Source organism: Mesocricetus auratus, unplaced genomic scaffold, assembly GCF_017639785.1.
Source record: "Mesocricetus auratus isolate SY011 unplaced genomic scaffold, BCM_Maur_2.0 Super-Scaffold_100010, whole genome shotgun sequence".
NCBI classification, from domain to species: domain Eukaryota; kingdom Metazoa; phylum Chordata; class Mammalia; order Rodentia; family Cricetidae; genus Mesocricetus; species Mesocricetus auratus.
Genome location: NW_024429194.1, coordinates 6360752 through 6382778, shown reverse-complemented (window position 1 = coordinate 6382778; position 22027 = coordinate 6360752). Strand labels below are relative to the sequence as shown.

Genomic DNA, 22027 nt, shown 5'->3' with positions numbered 1-22027 from the left:
GTGGAGCATAGTGCAGAGGGACATGGAGAAGTCCACAGGGTATTTATGTCTCATCATCTGTGGGCTTCACTCTTGAGGGCATTGTGGGATGTGAGAGAAGCAGATGGAAGGGAGAGCCTGAAGTCGCAACCCAAAACCATTCAGCCCAGGCTGAGATTACTGCAAGGGCAGTGTCTATCCAGACCTCCAGGACACAGAGCAAGGACGCATACAATCCTTCCTTCCATTTAGAAGCGATGCTTGTAATCTTCACTCGGGAAGCTGTGAGGTCCCCACTGAGTACAGATCCTTGGGATGCTCATCTCTCCAGCCATAGGTTCAACAGACTTAGAACACTACTAGCATCACCTCCTCTGGACATCGCTCTGAGGTGCAGTCCTCCTCATTGCCTGGATGTCAGCTCCTACCAGAAGGAAGGCTTGGCTTTGAGGATCTGTGTGGGATGGGAAGAACAGCAGATAGTTCCATTGTAAGTAACAGTAGGAGACGGGCATGTCTGCAGCCTCCTTTGCGGCTTTGCAGACAGCCATATGGACAGGGACAGATGACTCCCAGATCTGCTCCTGCAGAACACTTTCACATTCCTTCCCATGAGCGTCTTTGGTGACTTTCATCCAGTACAGGCCTTGTGCACTGGGCCAGGTCAACTGCAGCCAAGTATTTTCTGCCTCCTGACTGTCTGGAACAGGAAAGCCAACAGGCTAGGACATGGACTATGCTGACTGTGTGCCTCAACTCCACCTGTGGCTGGAAGAGTCCAAACTTGCCTGAGTCCCTACATAACTTACTCAAAAACACTGGTTCCAGGTTTGCAGGCTGTCCTCTTAAGATGTCAGGGCTCACTGGAAGCCATGGGGCAGCTCCTCTGACCATCCTAGAAGAATTGCTGAGGAGCACCACCTGCTGTGCAGAGTGTCTGAATGTGTTTCTACTGATCGTCTGATATCATGCTGCCTTTGGGCACAGAGTCTGTTTCCCTTCTATTATTGCTCCATTGCCTGGAGGCTGGGGATGGCCATTTAGGGCTCCACCTTGGGGAGCTAGGCTGTTAGAATTGGCATGAGGAAGCCAGGTGGCATGTTCCTTCAGTCCCAGCACTTGTGAGGCAGAGTCAAGTGGATCACTGAGAAGGAGGAATGGTCTACAGAGCAAGTTCTGGGACAGCAGAGATAAAAAACCTTGACCTGGGACCCCCTCTTTTAAAACATGCCAGGAGGAGGAAATGCCACCTCTCTGAGGATCACATCTCCAGCACTGGGCACTATAAAGTAAGTTAACCTCCAGCTTTGGCAGTTAGGATGTGCCCATCCCCCAATGTTCTGCCACCAACCCCTTTTCAAAGGGGGCGTGTCTCTCAGCCTCTTTTTCATCTTCATTCTCTGACAGCAAAGTAGCTACTGCCCCTGATGAGGACCAATGACAAAGTCCATGTCTGTCCTGGGATGCTTTTATTGATGTTGCAAACACCATGTCAAAAGCAACTTGGGGTGAAGAATGTTTACCTGGTTCTCACATCCTGATCATTGGTCATCACAGATGGGAAGTCAAGGCAGGAACTCAAGCAGCATAGGAACCTGGAGGCAGGAGGTGAAATGGAGACTGCAGGGCGTGCTACTCACAGTCTCACTTTCGCTGGCTTGCTGAGCAGGCTCTCCTGTACATCCCAGGGCATCCTGCCCAGTGTTGTCACAACCACAGGGGGCTGCCTGTAACTGTTTCAGCTCTCATGGAAAGGTACCCTGGCAGTCAGGAGCACAGAAATACCCATTGTCACACACTACAGAAACCTTCACACTAGAGATTCACTGGGAGGGAAAAGGCAGAATGGAGCCTCTCTCATCTGTATTATTAAAGCATGTTAAATGTCATATTCTGGACATCTCTGAAGTGTTTGAACATGACTTGTCAATCTAAAAAATATCTCTGTTTGACCTTGAAAGCTTACCTAAGATGAATATAAGAACCAATGAAATAGGTGACTAGTTACTAACCTGCATTTCCTCGTTATCTTAGATATTTGTAATAATAACTTTCAAATGCTACAAATTTGCATGACATGGTTACATGAGAGTGCTGAAACTGAGTGTAATGTCTCTAAGCAAGCATCAGACTTTTAGAATCTTTACATGAGGATATAAAGATATTAATTTAGTTTTGTGTATATGTCAAGGTACATTGAAGTCAGCAAAATTTACACATAAGTCACAGCATAAGACTAAAAGTCCAAAATAGAACAGTTACTTTTGTATACATGTCAAGAGACAGTGAAGTCAGCAAAATCGGCATATAAGGCAATACAAATTCAAACATAACATGGCCTGAGGTGCATTCGGGCCCATAAAAATAGCTAGCATCGCCTCACAGGTATCCTGGTGGCAGGAAGTCCATGCAAACTCTAAAGGAACTGCTTTGGATGATCGTGGCAGAGATGGCAGCATTACATTCCTTAATACATCCAAATATACTTCAGCTGTTTCAGATCATAATAAGCCTGAATCTCACACATGCAGCATCATGGAGTACGTGCCTAGAGGAACCTGACAGAGCTTGTCTGCAATGGCGGCAGTCTGCAGGAGAAAGAGGCACAGAGACTACTTGGTCAGTTGGTGTCTTCCAGCAGGAATTGCCACCATGGGGACTTCATATACAGAGACTTGAAACCACAGAACATTTTCCTTGACAGAGAGGGGAATATCAAGATGGCCGACTTCGGTCTTGCCAAAAGATATCAACCTGAAGTTGTGCTTCAGGGAAGATGCGGTAGGAGCATCTTGAATGTGCCAGAACTCATCCTGGGAGAAGGCTACAATGGGAAGAAGGCAGATGTGTGGAGTCTGGGTGTGGTGCTCTATTGAATCACCATTGGGCATCACCCCTTCAAAGAAAGCAACCTGAAAGACACCGATGGGAATATCATTCGAGGGAGCTATGACGTCCCATCTAATGTCTCTGGGCAGCTTGAAAATGGAATTCACCAAATGCTCATGGTCACCCCACAGAAGAGGCCCTCCATCGAAGATATTGAACAACATCTGTGGGTCATGAGATGTGATGAAAACATCCCAGATGATAGCTACCATGATCCAGACGTACTAAACCTGCTCTCTATCCTTGGGTTTGATGCCAATGCCATCAGAGTCCCTAGAAAATAGAGTGTATGATGAAATGATGAGGACATACCTTATCATCAAAAAGCACATAAACAAGGAGATTGAGATTCACTACAACACCTCAAGCAAGCCTGAGGACCCAGAAGTTATGCCTCCCATACCTCCATCACCTCGTCTCAAAGCAAGACACAGTGAGCCCATCTTTGGCCCCGCCCACAGTCAGACTTCAAACAGCACCTGACACCACTGGGGAGAAAAGTTCCTCCCATCCTCAATGTTGCCCACAGAGGGAGATCCCCACTCATAGCCATGCCCTCCTATCTAGAACTGCGGCTGCCCCATGTGTGGGCAACAGTATACCAGAAGAGAAGATGCCCCTGCCATCTGGGATGGATCCAGACACAGAAGCAGCATTTTCTCCTCAGAACTTCGGGTGCTTCAAGAGACTGCGTAAGAGAATCAGGGCTTGCCTGTCAATAGGGCTTTGTTGTTCTCAAGGGGTTCAGAGACAGAAACCCTACCTATGTCATTGATTGTGCCTTTTCATTGGATAAATGAGAAAAAATAAATGTGTGTGTGGGGGGATTATATGCGGGACACTGACTCCATTCTCAAGAAGGGACACTGTGACAGCCATCCAGAGCATCCTATGAAGAGCCAAGAAATACTAAGAGGATGCCTTCAAGGTCAGCATCCCAAGACCAGTATATACCCTAGTCATGGGACACTAATCCTAGCCTTTTTTCTCTCCCTTCCTCCATGCATTCTACCTACAATCACCCAGAGGACAGTCCCTTCCCAGGGTCACTCTAGAACCCTGATCCAGTCATGGAGAAGCAAGTTGGGACAGCAATCTGGACCCCTGTGCCCTCACAAGTCTTTATGGACATCCAAGGCGTGTCAAGCCTATGGAAGGTGGAGTTGCTGATGCAGGATGGGCTGGGCTGGGGCATTGTAACCATCTAACATAGAAGCCCTTGTGCCAACACTCGGTCCGGTTGACAAGGCTGTTCTGCACTTCAAGATGACTTGCTGACTAGAGACCATAATAGAGGGAGTCATTAGAGGTTTGAGGAGAGATCTGCACTAGTGAGATTTCCAGATATCTACAAGGATGACACCAACTGGAAAACTAAGCAATAGTGGACAGACTACCTTAAATGCCCCCCCTGATAATCAGTTCGACTACTTCCATATATGCCAATCTAGAACCTTCAACCAATGACTGGTGGAAGCAGAGACAGAAACCCACACCTGAACACTGAACTGAAGTACTGTAACTCAGCTACAGAGAAGGAGGACTGATGAGCAAAGGGGTCAAGACGAGGCATGCTTAACCCAAGCTACAGCTGACCTGGCAAGGGGATTTCTTGGACCCCACACTCATGTCTGGGAGGCCAGCTTGGGACTCATCCAGAACCGCTGAATGTAGGTGTCAGTAAGGAGGCCTAGGCAATCTATGGGGCCTCGGGTAGTAGATTAGTTTTCATCCATGGCACAAAAATGGACTTTGGGTGCCCATCCAACAATGAGGGATGCTTTTTCACCCTGGACTCTTGGAGGAAGGCCTAGACCCTTCCCTGAATGAAATCACAGACTCTGGATATCTCCCATGGAGGGCTCACCCTCCATAAGGAACAGAGAGGGTATTGGGCGGGGTGATGGGAGGTTAGTGGGGAAGGCATGGGAGGCGGGATAGAGGGAGCTGGGATTGACATTTGAAACAACCTTGTTTCTAATTTAAATAAAAAAATAAAAAATGAATTCCAAGACAGAGCATGAAGCTATTACATATGATACCCAGTTTACAGAATTAGTGTCCATGTTGTTAAAGCAAAGGCATGGTAGCTTGAGGAGCTAAGGGCACACTTTGACCCACAAATAGGAGGCAGAGAGGGAATCACTAGGAAAAGCTGGGCCTATTGAATCTTGAAAATCACCCCTAGTGACACAGCTGCTCCAACAAAGAACAACTCCTGATCCTTCCCAGACAGTTCCATGTACTAGGGACCAGGTATTAAAGCACATGAGCCTATGGGGAACATTCTTGTTCTAATGTCACCACTGATACTTAGCATTATCACAGGAATTAAAGGTCCTTGAGAGCAAAAGTCATGACAGCCACTGTGGGTTAATGTCAGCACTATGGGGGTCCATTTCTGTTCCCAAGGAGCAGTCATGAGTGAAAATAACAGCATTTGTTTATGACTGTGGTCTGGGTTACTGTTTCATCCGTATCATCTAGTGATCTGTTTATTGCAACAAAAGGGAATCACATGTTCCTCTGTTGCTTCATTTCCAGGTCTGGGGTTGAGATTTTCCCAGGCCCTGTCAGGAGAGGAGCAAGCCTCCCCCTCACTTTGAGGCCAGTTCTTCAGAAAGAGAGCTTTGGGACTAAGTAGGTGGTGCTTCTCATTAGAGTTCTGTGGACTTCACTTTGTAAAGAGACTACTGTGACCTAGTAAGAGGAAGATGCTGTGTCTCCTGGACACTCATCCTGAGTCAGCACTGTCATTCAGGTTCACCTCAAGCAGTCCTGGGAAAGCACTGTGTCCATTAGGATCCTTACAATATCTGGATTTCTCCCTTGTGATCCAGGGAGCTTTTGCTCTCATCAGTATTGCCTGGGCCTCTCGGGACAGCTCCCAGGGCTCGGCTCCAGCCTCTGCTGTGCTTCTGGGGCATCTCCAGTCAGGCCTACCTCATGCTTCCTGAGGTTTAGCTCCATTAGGGGACAGGATGTGGTCTCTGAACCAGAGGTCAAGTTCTCATTGTCTTTGAGGCAAACATAAACTAGCTCATGACGACTGCTGGGAATGCAGAGACCCAAGTGAAACCCGGTCACTCTGCCCTGACCCATCTTCCTGGTCCTGCTCATGTTGTCTGTCACAGAGGGCAACTCCTCCACCTGAAGCCATGGAGAGGGGGCTTCATGGTTTCTTCATGGGCAGTGAGACCACCATTCTGCTACTTGTTGGCACACACCATGATCAAAGCCACTTAGAAGGGTTTGCTTAGCTTGTATATTGCAGGCAAAGCCCATCACTTAGGAAAGTCAGCATAAAAATTCATGCAGAAACAGAGGCAAAATAAACAAACACTTTGAGACCACACCTTTTTTTCACTAATTTCCCCTCTCCCTCTCCTTGTTTTGACCCTGAGTTACTTGTGCTGAATTCTCTAAGTTCCACATTTGAGTTGGGGAAAGGAAATTGCTCACACCTGCAGACAAATTCTCCGCACACTTCTGCTGTGTGAACATCTGACTGGGCAGGATGGTCAAATAGGCACTAATGCCCTAAACAGGCCCGAACCCGGCCCACTGTGTGTGATCATCTGCACTGGACAGGAGCGTCACACAGACTTCTTGGCTGTGCAGAGATATTCCCAAAAAAAGGCACTCCACCCTCAAAGTCCCATCTCATTGCTCAGACCACCAGAGCAGAGGACAGCCCATGTCTTTGTAGCCAGCTCCGTCTGGCAAAGCCGCCCTTCCTTTAATTAATATAGAGAGCACTGTTTACTGTGCTGTGGTCCACATGCCCTGTTCCTTACTGTTGTGTGTTGCTGCTGTCTCAGTGCTGACTAAGGTAAGCCACGGGCCCTGATGCTGGTGCAGCTAAGGCAGTCACGTGAGTTAGTGGAGCTGCCACATGGTGCACACAGCCCCAGGACATGAAAAGGGGTGAGACAGGATTAGAGACATTTGTCCAGCCACTTCGCCTTCTCTGGACGACAGGACTTTTAGACGTCCACTTGCACAGAGGCCTCGGGGCTCTTCCTGCTGCAGTGAGTGAGGATGGCCAGGTTCTGCCTAGGGGTGCCTGATCCACAATTAACATCGTGCACTGTTGGCCAGATTATAGACTTGCATCATAGATTCAAATGTTTACTCATAACGGTCCATGGTTGCCAGTGAAGCTTCTTAAATCCATTTTGCTTTCTTTGAATTGAGACAGGGAAAACTGGACATGTGCCACACCACTCCTCTGGTGTCTGCATGACAAGCCTAAAACTTTGTCATGAGGCCTGAGGCAAAAGTTTCATGGAAACTGGTCTCCTGGAAGGTCCCTGGCATCCATATCAAGGATGTGTTCCAAATTTGTTCTAGCAATAATAGGTAGATGTTTCTGTACCTTAACTTTTTTGGTATTAATTTTTTGTAGGAATAAGTATGCCTTACACATCCAATCTGATTGAAAGTCCAGTAAATTGGATGTTCCTCTGGCTACCACTGATGTTGCAACTTACTTGCCAGATACAAAACCAACAAAATCAGGGCCGTTGTTGGGCACCTCCAGTAAATAGGTAATTTCCCCTAAAGCTTAGGAAAATGCTTAGGATGAGCCTGGTTCCTTTCCTTATAATAGAATTTATGATGGAGAAGATAATAGGAGGAGAACATGTACAGTACTACACTCTGAATTTCATGGAATGGCTTGCTAGAGCAAGACCCCCTGGATCTAATATCCAAGGCAAAATAAAATAATCTAAAGAGAAAGTTCAAACAGGCAGGACACTTGTGTGATAGCCCTGGATCAAGAATGGGCACTATGGCTGGTGCATATTTCCATAAGACAGGGCAAGTAATTCTAAGAATAGGTTGACTTCAGACAGAGCTGATGTTATCATGTTGTAACCATAGTCTGGCTACTGCCAGTTCTTGTGTATTTGATTTTCTCTTTTCATGATGAGTCTTATGTGCCGATTTTGCTGACTTCAATGTCTCTTGAAATATATACAAATTAACTTTTCTATTTTGAACTTTAGTCTTATGCTGTGCCTTATGTGTCAATTTTGCTAACTTCAATGTACATTGACATGTACAAAATAACTTCCTTGCTTCCTCATGTAATGAGAAAATTACACTCAGATTCAGCACTTCCTTGTGTTTGTGTCTGTCACTCGCCGACTGTTCCCCTACCTGAGTATAGGATCCCTGCTTCTCCCCCAGTTTTGGGGCCCCGACTTGGTGTCTAGGGTCAGTCTAAGAGTAAACATCCCACTGGAAGGAGTCACGATCCCCAAAAGGGGTGATTTGGCAGTGCTCCTTTAGGAACGTTGGAATAGATGGGCCTTACTTATAAAAATTGGGAAGAAGTCCTAAGCGGAAGGATTCTTTGCATGGGGCTTTCATTGTTTTCCTTTGAAGATCCCTCCACGGATGAGCCAATCATAGGTAGAATTGAAGTGTCTCTTCCGCACCTCAGGGGTGAGGCCTAGATTTTCTCAGAAAAGAGGCCATGATCAAAAGGCATCCCTTACCACCTCCTTCCTTCCTGTACACAAGGTAGCTCTCACATTCTCTCTTTCTAACTGTACACAGGGCATCTCTCACCATCCACCTTCCTGTACACAGGGCATCTCTCACCCGGCTACTTATTCAAAGCCCAACTAGTACATAGCTTCTCTGGGGTTGTCAAGAATCTCACAATGAACATATCTTAAGGAATATTAGGAGAAGAACCGGATGTGGGCGACGTTGGGAAACTTCTAAGTACTTACTGGTCGAACTTTTCCCAGTTCTGTGAATGGGAGAATAAGGGAGTGTCAGTTTGGATCTTGGAGACTCTTGTTTGCAGAAAATGAGGCATTGGTGGAATCTGAAAATTCTCTCCAATGCCTAGGCACCCTTTATAGCAAAATAGAATAGTTTAATGGTGAGAGGAGGGGTTATCAGGAAGCACTAATTAGGAAGAAGGTGTGGGAGCAACCACTAAATTGTGACTATTTCCACACGTAAATAACATGCAGTGTTGTGGAATGTTAGTGTAAGATGTGTTACACTTATTTATGCCGTGGAGTTTCTGTCAAATGATGCAAAGTTATTGTATTCTTTTATGTTGGGTTTGTTTAACTCTGTAAGCTGTGTGACTCTGCCTGCCTAAAACACCTGATTGGACTAACAAAGCTGAATGTCCAATAGGCAGGCAGGAGAAAGACAGGATGGGATTCCAGGCAGAGAGAACAAACTGGACGGGAAATCTAGGCCCAAGAGGACAATGAGTAACAAGAAAGGGAGAGAGAAGTATACCTCAGGGGCCACCCTGTGAGGAGCCGCCCTCGCTATCGCTATCGCCATTAGAAGATGGCGCTGACATCTGCTCTCAGTTGGAGTTTACCGTTTAAGCTGTGCCTCACCCGTCATCTGGGGTGATGAGCAAACCACCAATCTCGGCTCTACACGTCTCACTCGGAGCTCCTAGGCTTATATAAGGGGCTGGGTTTCTTAGCTTGGTGTCTCCCTCTCAGAAGCTGATCATCTATCTCTCAAGATGTATTAAAGCTTTAGTGCAGAAGGATCCGAGTGTCCTGCGTCGTTCTTGCTGGCGAGACGGTAGCGCGGGACACCACCCGTCATCCAGCCAGCCACAGTGTAAGTGTAGGAATAAAGATGTAAAATGCCCAGAGGGAAGAGTCTCTTAAACAAAAAATGGGATAATTTAAGTTAGAAGAGCTGACTAGGAACAAGCCAGGCTAAGGCTGTACATTCATAAGTAAAACTAAGTCTGTGTGTGTTTACCTGGGAGCTGGGTGGTGGGCGCCCATGTTCAAAGAAAAAATACTAAAAACAAACAAAACCAAAAAACCCAACTACAATATACATTGTTTCAATGTCTAATTTAATATCATCCGAGGGAGCTTTGAGGTCTCATCTCATGTCTCTGGGCAACTTGAAGACCGAATTCACCACATCTCATGGTCACCCCACAGAAGAGGCCCTCCATCGAAGATATTGAACAACATCTGTGGGTCATGAGATGTGATGAAAACATCCCAGATGATAGCTACCTGATTCATACATACACTAAACCTGCTCTCTATCCTTGGGTTTGATGCCAATGCTATGAAATTTCCTACAAAATAGAGTGTATGATGAAATGGTGGGGACCTACCTTATCATCAAAAAGCATGTATACAGGTAGCTTGAGGTTCACTACACCACCTCAGGCAAGCCTGAGGACCTGAATCTATGCCTCCCACATCGCCAGCACCTCGCCTCAATCGAGGATCCCGTGAGCCCATCTTTGGCTCCCTCCACACTTAGCATTCACAACAGCACCTGACACCATTAGGGCAGAAATTGGGCTAAAGTTCCTCCCATCCTCAATGTTGCTCACAGAGGGAGATCCCCACTCATAGCCATGCCCCCCTCTCTAGAACTGCGGCTGCCCCATGTGTGGGCAACAGCAAATCAGAAGAGAAGATGCCCCTGCCATCTGGGCTGGATCCTGACACAGAAGCAGCATCTTCTCCTAAGAACTTCGGTTGTGTCAAGAGACTGTGTAAGAGAATCAGGGCTTGACTGTCAAGATTGTGTATTTGTTTCTCAAGGGGTTCAGAGACAGAAACCGAACTCTCCATGTTCACCAACAGATTTGCTCCTGTGAAAGAGGCAGGAGGCAGAGTCCAGTGAGGAATTGGGCAAGGAGGTAAGATGTAAGTGTTTTCTTTGTGTTCTACTTTCTCTGTCTTGACTGTGCCTTTTCATTGGAAAAATGAGAAAAAAAACAACAAATGTGTGTGTGTGTGTGTGTGTGTGTGTGTGTGTGTGTGTGTGTGTGTGTAGGTCCTACATGATGTTCAGTTGCACTTCTAGAACAGCTGGGTTAAATCCTGCAACACAGCATGCCTCCTGTGGGAGCGATCCTGCTCCAACCTAACTAGTTGATATCTCATGCAACTCAAGTAGCAGCAGACAGCAAAAGACTGTGATGAGAGCAGGTGCCGGAGAGGCCGATGGGGGAATGTGGAGCACATGTCCACAGGGAGCAGATGACCAGAAAGACAGTGTCCAGTCTTGAAATGGAAGATCAGGTCAGAAAGATGGGAAGGGCTATGACACTCCAGGTTCCCTCTGTCCCAGCCCCAAACTAGCAGTGGTTCTAGGAATGAGTAGATGTACTGACAGGTACGGAGGGATCCTCGTGTGCCATGCAGAGATCGTTCAAATCGCTCTATGTGCAGGCCTTGTTAAGAACATGGAAGTGGCCTCTGATGTGGAGCCATCTGTGCAGTCTCTCTACAGTCGTCTCTTTGTGAAGACCCTGTGACTGACTTCCTGGCCGATGCTTCCTTTGTCTGTTCCTACATCATCCTTCAGAATGAATCTGGACAGGGTCATGGTCATGAAGATATGAGTTGGCTTATGTTCAAGGTGGTTGGGAATCTCTGTCCTTCTCGTCCCATGGTTTTCCATCCCCTCAGTTCTCCTTGAAGCTCCCGGGGCACATGACACATGGCGAGCTAGGAATCTCTGTCTGCAGGGCAGGAGGGCGCCATCTCTATGTGACAATCGCCAGTACTCCCATGTGTGGTATGGAGGGAAACACGGGTGTGGTCCATGTCTTTGCGAGCCTGCCGCTGCTCAGAGTGACATGGGTCACATCCATTTCAGTGTCTAGACTTAGAATTCCTCTGAAAATGGGACTTGACCAAGGGACACCGGGGATGAGGGCCAGTCTTTTCAGCTCCATGGCTGTTCCTTAAAGGTGAGAAGTCTGGGGATCCATGCTCTTCACCTGAGCTTCTGCCAGGCACAGCTAATGACTTCTCTCAGTGGAATGGTGGTGTGAGGGCAGCAAGAAGAGCCTTGTTTGTTCTCCTCTCATGACTGGTTGTTGCTGGAGGAGTGCTCAGGGCCTCTAAAACTTTCTCTTCTTGTCACCTGACAGATGGCATTCACGGACAGAGATCTTCAGCTCCTAGCCAGAACTCCATAGGGGATTCTTACATTATACCTGGAGGTCTACAAATGACAGCCATGCCGTGTGCTCCCATGACTCAGAGCCTGATTGGGGAGTCAAAGCTAGAGGATGTTGTCGGATAAGAGAACCATCACACACCTGCCACCTGCCGTCCTGCTTTGCCAGTGTGACTACCTGGAACAAAGCTGTTGTAGTTTCCTTTCCTCTGGTGATTCTGACTTGCACTTCCAGGACACAGTCAATTATACCAGTGAGCTGGAGACGCAAATGCCCAGCAGCTGCTCACATCCTATCCGTGTGGCCAGGAGCAGAGTGTGATCAATGTGTGCACCTCAGTGAGCTTGCCTGGGCTCCCCTAGAGTCCCCCTCACACCCATTCTGGGGCACAAGCGTAGGAATTGGCACTGCTCAAGGGTGACCCTCTTCTAAAGATTCCTCAGTGATGACTCCAATCCCATGTCAGTCTCAGCTGTACAAGTTTACACTGCAGAATAAGCTGCACCAATGTCCCCAGTAGAATCCAGGGGTCCCAACACTGAAAACTTTCAGCTCCATGACCTGAGGCTTCAGCCTCTTTGCCTTACTTGGTTCAAAGCTGACACCCAGCAGTCTGTCCTCTCTTGTCTCTCAGCGTCACTCCCAGAAAAACGGACTCTGTCTGTACTCAGCTGACATCACTGGGACGTCCCCACTGTATCCCGGCCTGATGCTTCCTGACATGGACTGTGTCCCAGAGGACTGTGCTGAGCTCAGACCAATGCTCTCTTCGCCTTCCACCTCTGCCAGGCTCATCTCAAGTTGTGATGCCCGTCCTTCCGCCAACGCTTAAGGACTTTCAGTCCACATTGCTCCTACTAGCCTGGACCAGCCTGGACTTAGCAGAGTCAGTGGATTTCAGCTCCATCTTGCTAGGTATGTTCCCTCCAACCTTGGCCTGAGCTTTGAGAGCCTAGGACGCCTTGTCAAGCATTTCACATTATTTGTGAATGTCTCATTTATTCGCTTGTCTGTCTCTCCTCCCCTCCTCTCCTCTCCTCTCCTCTCCTGTGCTCTCCTCTCCTCTCTTCTCCTCCTCTCGTCTCCTATCCTGTATTTTCTGTGTGTGTGATGTGTGCTCCTTGTGCAGCCTCTGTGTGCTATGCCTAGCATGTGAAGGTTGCAGGATAACCCTGTGAAGTCTTAAATGACTTTAAATGCCATAAGACATTAATGTATAACTTTAAATATATGGTAAAAACACATTTATATTTATAAAATAGGGATTAATTTTATTGTAAAGTAGTGAATTATCTATAAAAGTATTAAAGCTATCAGAAGAGAAGGGCAGATGGCATTTTCTGAGGCCACATGGCTCCATGATGTTTTGAAGTAGCATTAGTACCTGTGACTCATCAACACGTTGGAGACTTCTGTAGCCCAAGGCTATAGCTAAGTCCATGGAACTCTGCCCAGTGTGTGTTTCAATTTTTGGGTCAACTTGATTTTCTAAGGGCATCTTTGCACATGTCACACCATTCCCATGGATGGCACAGATCCAAGGTGTCGCTCCCTCTGTTCCATCACATTCATTTACACCAAATCCACAGCAAGCAGACTTTGACAATACCCATGTACAGGCCAATGACAGCGCACTTTCTAGGCATTTCCTGAAAGCTGGGGATCTGCTCCATTCTGAAGCAGGAACTCTACCACAGCTGTGTTCCCGGGTGCCATGTCCCACATCCACATCAGGGGAATAAATCCTTCATCGCTGTTATTGATGACATTTTCTTTTCCATATGAGTATGCAAGTGGAGCATTTCTCCCTGAGCTGCCAACTAGGCAGACCAAATCTCCCCTGTGCTTGTCAGTTAAAGTATTTGACTGTTCTATGGGGGAGACATACTTTGTAGTGAGGGAGTATTGACACTTTTAGCCATTGAATAACACAGATGCTGCCTCCAGGTCAGAGTTAACTTGATCCTGAATATTTTTGCTATCTGCTTCATTAAGTGAGCTCACACACTGAGAACAAACATTCATGTCAAATCGGTTTGGCAATATGGATGCCATTCCCATGGCAACATCCTGTGCTGTTAACTCTTCTGAGTTTGTGCCCAGCGGGTGCTTTTAATGTCTGGCTGGGACACTGTTCCATGATTGGCTGGGATGCTCTTCCATGATCAACTGGGCCCAATGTCCAGATTCATGATGTAGCCGTGGTTTCAAAAAATAAATATGTCTTCTTGGTTTCCTCTTGGTTTTTCACAGGCGTTCTCCATTGTATTATTGGGATTGCGATACTAACGTGTCTGCCAGAGCTCATGCAATGGGAGAGAGTCTCAATGCAGGCTGAGGCACTAACCCAAGGAAAGTTAATAGCCTGGCTTTGATTTCTTTCCAAATCTTATATTGTCCTCAGAGAGGAGAAAGTGGCTATAAAAATTAAAGAGATATATTAATATCTATGGGCTTAGGGGGAAACTTGGTGCTAGTTTAACTCCCAAGACTCCACAAGGAAGACCCAGGGAAAGCAGTAGTCGAGAGGACACCTGAGCTGGCCTAACACCTGTAGTCAGATTGATGAACACCCCAACTGTCAGCATCCACCTCATCCAGCAATGGATGGAACCAGACAGAATGACAAACAAGCTCCAGACTCTGGGACTCCAGTCACAGACAGAGAGGAGGGAACACATGAGGAAGGGAGGTTAAAATCACAATGCAGAAATCTACAGGGACAGCTGAACCAAGCTCGTGGAAACTCATGACCTCTAGACCTACAACTATGGAGACTCCAGGGGACTGACGTAGGCTTTCTGAATGTGGGAGACTGTTGTGATCTTGGACTATCAGAGGGGCCACTGGCGGCAGGACCAGGATACAATCCTGGTACAAGATCTATCTTGTTGGAGCTCATTCCTCACGATGGCATGCCAGGCTCAACCTTAATGCACAGAGAAAGGCCTGGCCCTGCCCTAACCAGTGGTGCCAGGCTGTGTTGACCCCTCATGGGAGTGTTTACCTGTGAGGACATGTACACTGGGCATGGGCTGGGACATTTGGGATGGGTGGGAGGACATGATGGGGGTGAGGGGGTGGGAGAGAGAACTGTGGGTGGAATGTACAATGACATTTAATTTTTTTATTGAAAAGCCTCACAAGACACAGGTGTCATGGTTGGTGTTCCCACTTTGTGACCTCGAAGTGAACTCACTCTCTAACAGCAGCAGTTCCTGGGAGAGGGGACCATCAACAGGTGGCATGGCCATATCGGCCATAGGGGAGGTTCCAGGCCATTCAGGGTCAGCTGTCGAGCAGTGTAGTTCCTCCAGCCCAGCCTGCTTCAGGCCTGGACATCAGTCAGGTATATTTTTTCCTTCTGGAAACAGCTCAGAGGTTCTGGGAAGGTGAGACAACTTCCAGTGATTTCTTCTTTTCCCTGTGCCAGAAGCCCATGCTCTTGGTGTCAATATACTCTTATTTTTCTTGTCTGTATAGTTGTTTTATTCACCTTCTTCTAAACCTTTTATTCTTAGGTTTCATCTTTTCATGGTGTCCCATACTTCCTGGACTTCATATTTTCTTTGGTTGATGTATCTATTTCTCCTAGTGTACTTCAACACCCGAGATTCTGTCTTACATCTCTTGTATTCTGTTGGTCATGCTTACATCTGTAGTACCTGACCATTTGCCCAACCTTTACTTTTCCAGCATTCCTTTAGACTTTTTTTTTATTGTCTCTATTTCAGCTTTCAACCCCTGCACTGTTTGCATTGTTTCTTCGAATTTTTGCTTTGTCTTTTCCCTCATTTCTTGCAATTTTTGGATTTTTTCATTTGTTTTTACTTCCATTGCTTGCATTTTTTGGTGTGTTTTTTGTTCCAGCACTAAAGGATTTTTCCATATCCTCTTTGAGGGCCTCTATCATTTGCATGAATTAATTTTTAAGGTCATTCTCTTTGGCTTCATTTACATTGGAATGTTAGATCTTGCTGTTGTAGAGACTCTAGAGTCAGGCAGTGTAATATTTTTTTTTCTGTTGCTGAGTGTGTTTTTGTATTGTCTCCTTCCCATCCCTTCTACTAGTGGATGAAGAAGGAGCCTCTTCCTGGCCAGGTGGTTAAGTGATCAGGCTTCACTTTTGGTGAGTGCAAGTAAATCCAATAGTTTGGTAGTTCTCCTCTTCCTGGTTCTAGCTGGGGTCCCATGGGTGGGGAAATAGACTAGAATGCTGGGGTGCATTGGCTCTCGCCGGGAGGGGAGACTCAGTGGCACAGCCCAGGCATTGGAACACGTGCCGAGATATGGGCCCCAGTTTACTTGGTCCCTTGGGTGGAGAAGACTGGAAAATTGAGGTGGGTTAGTTCCCGCTGAGAGTAGAGACCCAGTAGCAGTCCCCAGGTATTGTAAGTTGGCCCCGATACAGGCCCTGGTTTACCTGGTCCCATGGATGGATCTCTCATGGAATTTTATTACAGGAAGTGAAGACTAAAGAGAACGCCTTAATATCTTTTGTCTATGTATCAAAGAGCCCGGTATTTACTCATTCACAAGTCTAACCCAGTATGATGCTGTGGTGTACTTTGTAGTTGAGGATCTCAGGTCGTTTCCTGCTTTTGAGAACGAGGCTCTTGATGAGAAGATCAAATACAGTCCTATCCAGCTGGGATGCCATGAACCAAACAATGTCCATCACGGAAAGACATCCCATTTACCAGAGACCACCAGGAAGGCAGCTTTTCTAAGAAGAAACCATGGCTGGGACAGGCGTCATGAGATGCAGCTGCCCTTGGGTCAGCCCTAATGTAGGTGATGCCACACCCATAATTCGGTAAGGAGATCAAGTAAACCTCCTGATTTAACAAGCTGGGTTTTGGTAGAATCAATCCTTCAGTTTGTGGTTTCTCCTGGGTCTGGGGTACACTGATAATTTCTGGGTCTTTGAAGGTCTTCTTACCACATGGTGCTTTTAGCTCAGTGCTACATCTACACCTGGGACTGACCAAAGTCTTCCAGCTTCCCTTTTCCATGTGCATGCATCAGAATGTTTGGACATTTATGTCTTACTTAAAAAGTCAAGATCCTATGGGCTTCATGACTGACTTTATCTGCTGGAATATTCTGTACCTCTGCCCCCTGCAGGCTGCAGCCTTCCAAAACAAGTTCCACCAAGTTTCCTCACAGGACGTGCTGTGTCACAAAGTAAGATGATCTGTGGTCGTTTGAACCTGAAACAGCTGAATGATGTTTTGATGTTGTAGTTTGAGTGACCACATGTGACACAATGGAACAGAGGCACATCTCTTTGTAGTCTGTAACTTTTATGGCCACCTGCTGGTAAGCAGGAATTGGCCATTTCACAGAGCCAAATGCACCTTGGCAAAGAGTAAATGGGGGAGGCAGGCCATGAGGCTAGGTGGTCACTGTGTCCCTATACAAATGGGGCATGGTGAATGCTCAACCCAATACCTATTACACTCAGTAGCTATGAGGTGTTTTGCAGGTCACCAAAAAAGGGTATGTCACTCTCTGGAGGCATGGACATTGTTCCTGAGAGATTGCTGAATACCTTGTGGTGATGACTTCTGTGATGGAATAGGAAGGGTGGTCTATGAATGATTTTTGGCTGCCCAGTGACATGACCCTGCTCCGGTTAGCATGTGTCCCTCCAGAATATGAATGCTGTCCCCTGAGCAGGGAAGGTGCCCAATGCTTGCACAACAAAGAGCATCCTGCCCAGAATCTGGCAATCTTTACCCTCATATCCTAATCTGAGAGAGGATTTGGGAACATTGAAGGCTCAGTTCCAGTGACCAACTCTACCCTGGGTCTAGGGGCCCTGACATCGCTGTCAGCATCCATATGGCTGGGTTAGGCTTTGCTCTCTGGTGGCATTGATGGCTGACATAATCCATCAAGACTCCTCCCCAGCATGGTCAGTCATGCATTCATAAGAGATTCCATTATGATGTGCAACCAACAGGCTGCATTCGGTGTCTGTGACCTTTGGAGATTGGCGTTTCTGACAAAAATGTAGCACAGGTGCTTTTCCGTGCCTTCTATGATAGGATCTGTCTAATGCTGTGTCCCTGCGAGGGCTCAGTAGTCTTTTACAGAGTGAAGTCCACAGAACTCTAATAACAAGCACCACCTACTTAGTCCCAAGGCTCTCTTTCTCCAGAGTCTGCTCTCAAAGTGAGCTGGAGGCTTGCTCCTCCTCTGTCAGGTCCTGGCAAAAATCTCACAGAACTGTGAACTAAATCAATATAGGAACATTTGAGTCCCTTATTTTGTCAAAACCAAGATCCCTAGAATATAGAGGTGAAAATCTAACCAAAACGACTGTCATAAGAGACCTCCCTGTGAACAAATATGGCAACAAATATGGCTCTCTTTCTGCTCACATTAAACTCCGGTGGCTGTCATGATTTTTCTCTCAAGGACCTTTGTCCTTCCTGTGATAATGGGTAAGTTTGAATAAGAATGATCCCCATAGGCTAATATACTTCAAAACCTGGTCCCTAGTTCATGGAACTCTTTGAACAGGATGGAGAGTTATGTCCTTGTTTGAACAGGTGTGTCACTGGGGTGAGTTTGGAGGATTCAAAAGACCAAACCTTTACCAGAGATTCCTTCTCTGTCTCCGGCTGTGGACTAAAGTGTGTCATCAGCTCTTCAGCCCACCATGGTTTGCTCTACCCACACAGACACTAACTCTGTAAGATGGGACTGCATATTAGACAGCCTCCTGCACAATGTTCCTGCACTGTCTTGTTGTATATGACAGTAAGAGAAAGCTTATGAGATCCCCTCAGTAGCCTTTGTCTCAATGGAGCAAAGAGGCCGATATTTAGTTATTTACAATTGAAACCACTGTGATGTGTCCTTGGCCTTTGCAGTTGAGGATCGCAGTTCATTTCTGGCTTTTAAGGAGGAGGCTCTTGAGGGGAGGAGCAATAACAGTCCTACCCAGCTGGGATGTCCCTGAACCACAAGAATGACCTGCATGCCATGATGTCCCGTTTACCAGAGACCTCCAGGAAGACAGCTGTTCTAAGGTGAAGCCAGCCTGGCCCAGGCATCGTGAGATGCAGCTGCCCTAGAGTCAGCCCTGCGTAAGTGGTGCCGCAACCATACTTCTGCAAGGAGCTCCAGGAAACCTGCTGACTTAATGAGCTGGATTTGGGGAGAGTAGTTTCCCCAGCATTCTTATACTGATGGTTTCTGGGACATTGGAGATCTTTTTACCACTTTGCCCTTTCAGCCCAGCGCCCCCGTACACCTGGAGTCGAGAGCAAAGTCTTCCAGTTTCATGTTGCCATCTATGTTTAGCAGGGTGCTGTGTGGTTTTGGTTCTCCAAGGACAATGTGACGTTAACTACTTGAATATTTGCAACCCCCCACCTGCAGATTCCTTCCTACAGTTTCACTTGGAGCAAATTATCTCGAGTGAAATAATGGTTTTGGGTTACAATAATCTGGAAAGTGGAATATGTGTGGATTGTTTAGTATTTCAAGTTTCACCAATGAACGGATGGACCAATGACAATTCTCTGTGTTGTCTACAACTTTTATGGCCACTGGGGTGCATGTGAGATGCTGATTGGCCAGTTTCGCAGAGAAAAAGGAACAATGTCAATGGTAAATAGAATCTTGTATTGTGTTTTCAGACTCTTCTTTCTGGGGTGGCAGGAGGGAGGCTAAATGGTGATTGTGTTCCTGTGCAGACAGGCCGTGGAAAGACCTCAAACCAACAATTATTAGACTCGGTAGCTATGAAGGTGTCCCACAGGTGGTACAACAGAAGAAAATGAAAGCATGGAGACACTTTATAAAGATTCGCTCCCGTGGCATGTGCTCAGGCAGGTGTTTATCTCTAAGAGACCAAGGGTGGAACACTGGCCACTGGCACCTGGGGAAAACAGAAAAGAAGAAACAAGTGAGAATGGGAAGGCATATCACCACAGCTCCAAACAAAAGACCCAAGGTAGCCAAAATAATTCTGTACAATATAGACACTTCTGGAAGCATCACCATCTCCGACTTCTTTCTCCACCATAGAGCTATAGTAATGAAAACAGCTTGGTATTGGCACAAAAACAGACAGGTAGACGAATGGAATTGAATTGAAAACCGTGATATTAACACACACACACACACACACACACACACACACACACACACCCATGAACACCTGATGTTTGACAAAGAAGCTAAAATTGTACAATGGAAAAAAGAAAGTATCTTCAACAAATGGTACTGCCATAACTGGATACTTACATGTAGAATATTGAAGATAGATCTATATGTATCCCCATGCATAAAACTTAATTCCAAATGGATCACAGACTTCAACATAAATTCATCGACACTGAAGTGGCAAGGACCCTTGAATGTAATAAGACAAAAGCCCACAGAATGGGAAAAGATTTTCACTAACCCCACATCTGACAGAAGGCTGATCTCCAAAATTTGCAAGAATTCAATAGCTAGTCACCAAAACACTAAATAATCCATTTGAAAAGTGGGGTACTAAAGTCCTGGATACAGAAATGTGTGAGGCTGGATCATCTCAGCTATGTATCTTGAAATTGTCCTGAGTAGTTTGTGGTCCAAAGCTGATCTTTAGGGGTTGTTTTTCAGCTTTATGTTGCTGTCTCAGTCCTTGTGGAATCTTCCTTGTGGGGCCTGATGCTGTGTATTGTAGCACATGTGATAGAACCACACTGGTGGTGAACAGTGTGTTGGAGACAGCTGAGGCTCCTAGCATGTAGCCTTGAGTTGAGACTGGCAGTGCAAGGAGGAGGGGTGTAGGGAAAGCCCACAATCCATGGGGGGGAGAAGGAGGGAGGGAGACAGAGAGAGGGAGAGAGTACGAGAGAGACAGATAAGTGAGAGGGAGGGAGAGACATAGAGAGAGACAGACATAGAGAGAAGGAGAGAGACAGAGAGCCAGCTATCAGAAAGTGCACATGGGATTGTGCACAAGAACAATGAGTGGTGGGAGCTGCCTAAATGGAGAACCAGCTGGTCTAGGGAAGGTAAGTCCTCTGGCATTTGGAGACCAGGCACCTCTGGATTTGGGAAGAATGGACTCTATTGCGGAGAGCCTGGAGCAGGAGCAACTTGAATCCCAAACTTAACTCAGTCAGAGGCAGGAAAAAGAGAGAAGAACCTAGCCAGCTGGGAGCTGACTTTGGCAGTAACGCCTCATGGAGCTCCGGCCTGTGCCAGTGCCTGCAAGCCATAAGCAAGGGGATTTTATTTAATTTTTGCTCCATAATGGGGCCCGTTGTGTACCTCTAGTTATAATAGGTCTCAAAAAAAGCCCCAGTGTCAGATATAAGGTTAAATGCTCTAAGACCAGAGAGATAAAGGAAAAAATCACAGTCACAACTCACCCCCTCAATGTCACAGTACAAAAGAGACTGAACTTTTGTTTCCTCCCAACTTATCACCTCATCTCTACGACCAGCCATGTCACATGTCACTTCTGGTCTGTCTGCACAGGCCTCCAGACCTCTTTGGTTAACTAATTGCTATCTCTGTCCTCTGATACTCATCCAGACTTTGTTAAAGCATAAAGAGGAAATCACTACAGTGATGTCTGCATCACAGGTGGAGGTGAGGCACATTAGTCGTCATATAATATAGGAGAAGTATGGTTTGGCTCAGCTCTCAAGAATGTAATGGTGGGAGATGGGGGAGAGAAAGAATGAGCAGATTTGTCATGGTCATTCTGAAGTTGTGTGACCTGGCGTTTTACCTCATATAGAGGAGGGGAGACATGAGCATGGGACACAAAGTCCTGAGGCTTAGAGGGTTGGAGGAGGGGACCTGGAGGGGAGGCAGGTAGCAGGAGGGGGTGGAGGGAGACGGTCTAGCTATGACCTGCTCACACCTGCATGTCTCTACCAAGGACAGTGATGAAATCTCCATGGAAAAATTTATTTTATTTATTTTTCAGTTTAAATTTAGATTAGTAACAAGGTTGCTTCACAAGTCAGGTCCCTCTCCCTTTCCCTCCCCTCTGCCCGTGCCCTCTCCCCAACACTCCCATTATCCCCTCATTCCTCCAGGGAGGGTGAAGACCTCCATGGGGGTGTCCATAGTCTGTCATTTCATATAGGGCAGGGCCTAGACCCTCCCCCAAGAGTTCAGGGTGACAGTGCATCTCACATTGTTTGTTGGAAGTCCAAAGACAATGTGTATACTTGGGATGGGTAC

General features: G+C 46.7%; 1 long non-coding RNA gene and 1 pseudogene across 1 annotated transcript; one reads left to right on the top strand and one right to left on the bottom strand.

Annotated features, from left to right (window-relative positions):
* Positions 1 to 344: 344 nt before the first annotated feature.
* LOC110342227 lies at positions 345 to 15069 on the bottom strand (annotated as a pseudogene).
* Positions 15070 to 15703: 634 nt separating this feature from the next.
* Positions 15704 to 19463, top strand: LOC121142597. The gene is made up of 3 exons (XR_005879613.1): positions 15704 to 15944; positions 16390 to 16631; positions 18700 to 19463. It is a non-coding gene; the product is annotated as an uncharacterized LOC121142597 (long non-coding RNA).
* Positions 19464 to 22027: the final 2564 nt, after the last annotated feature.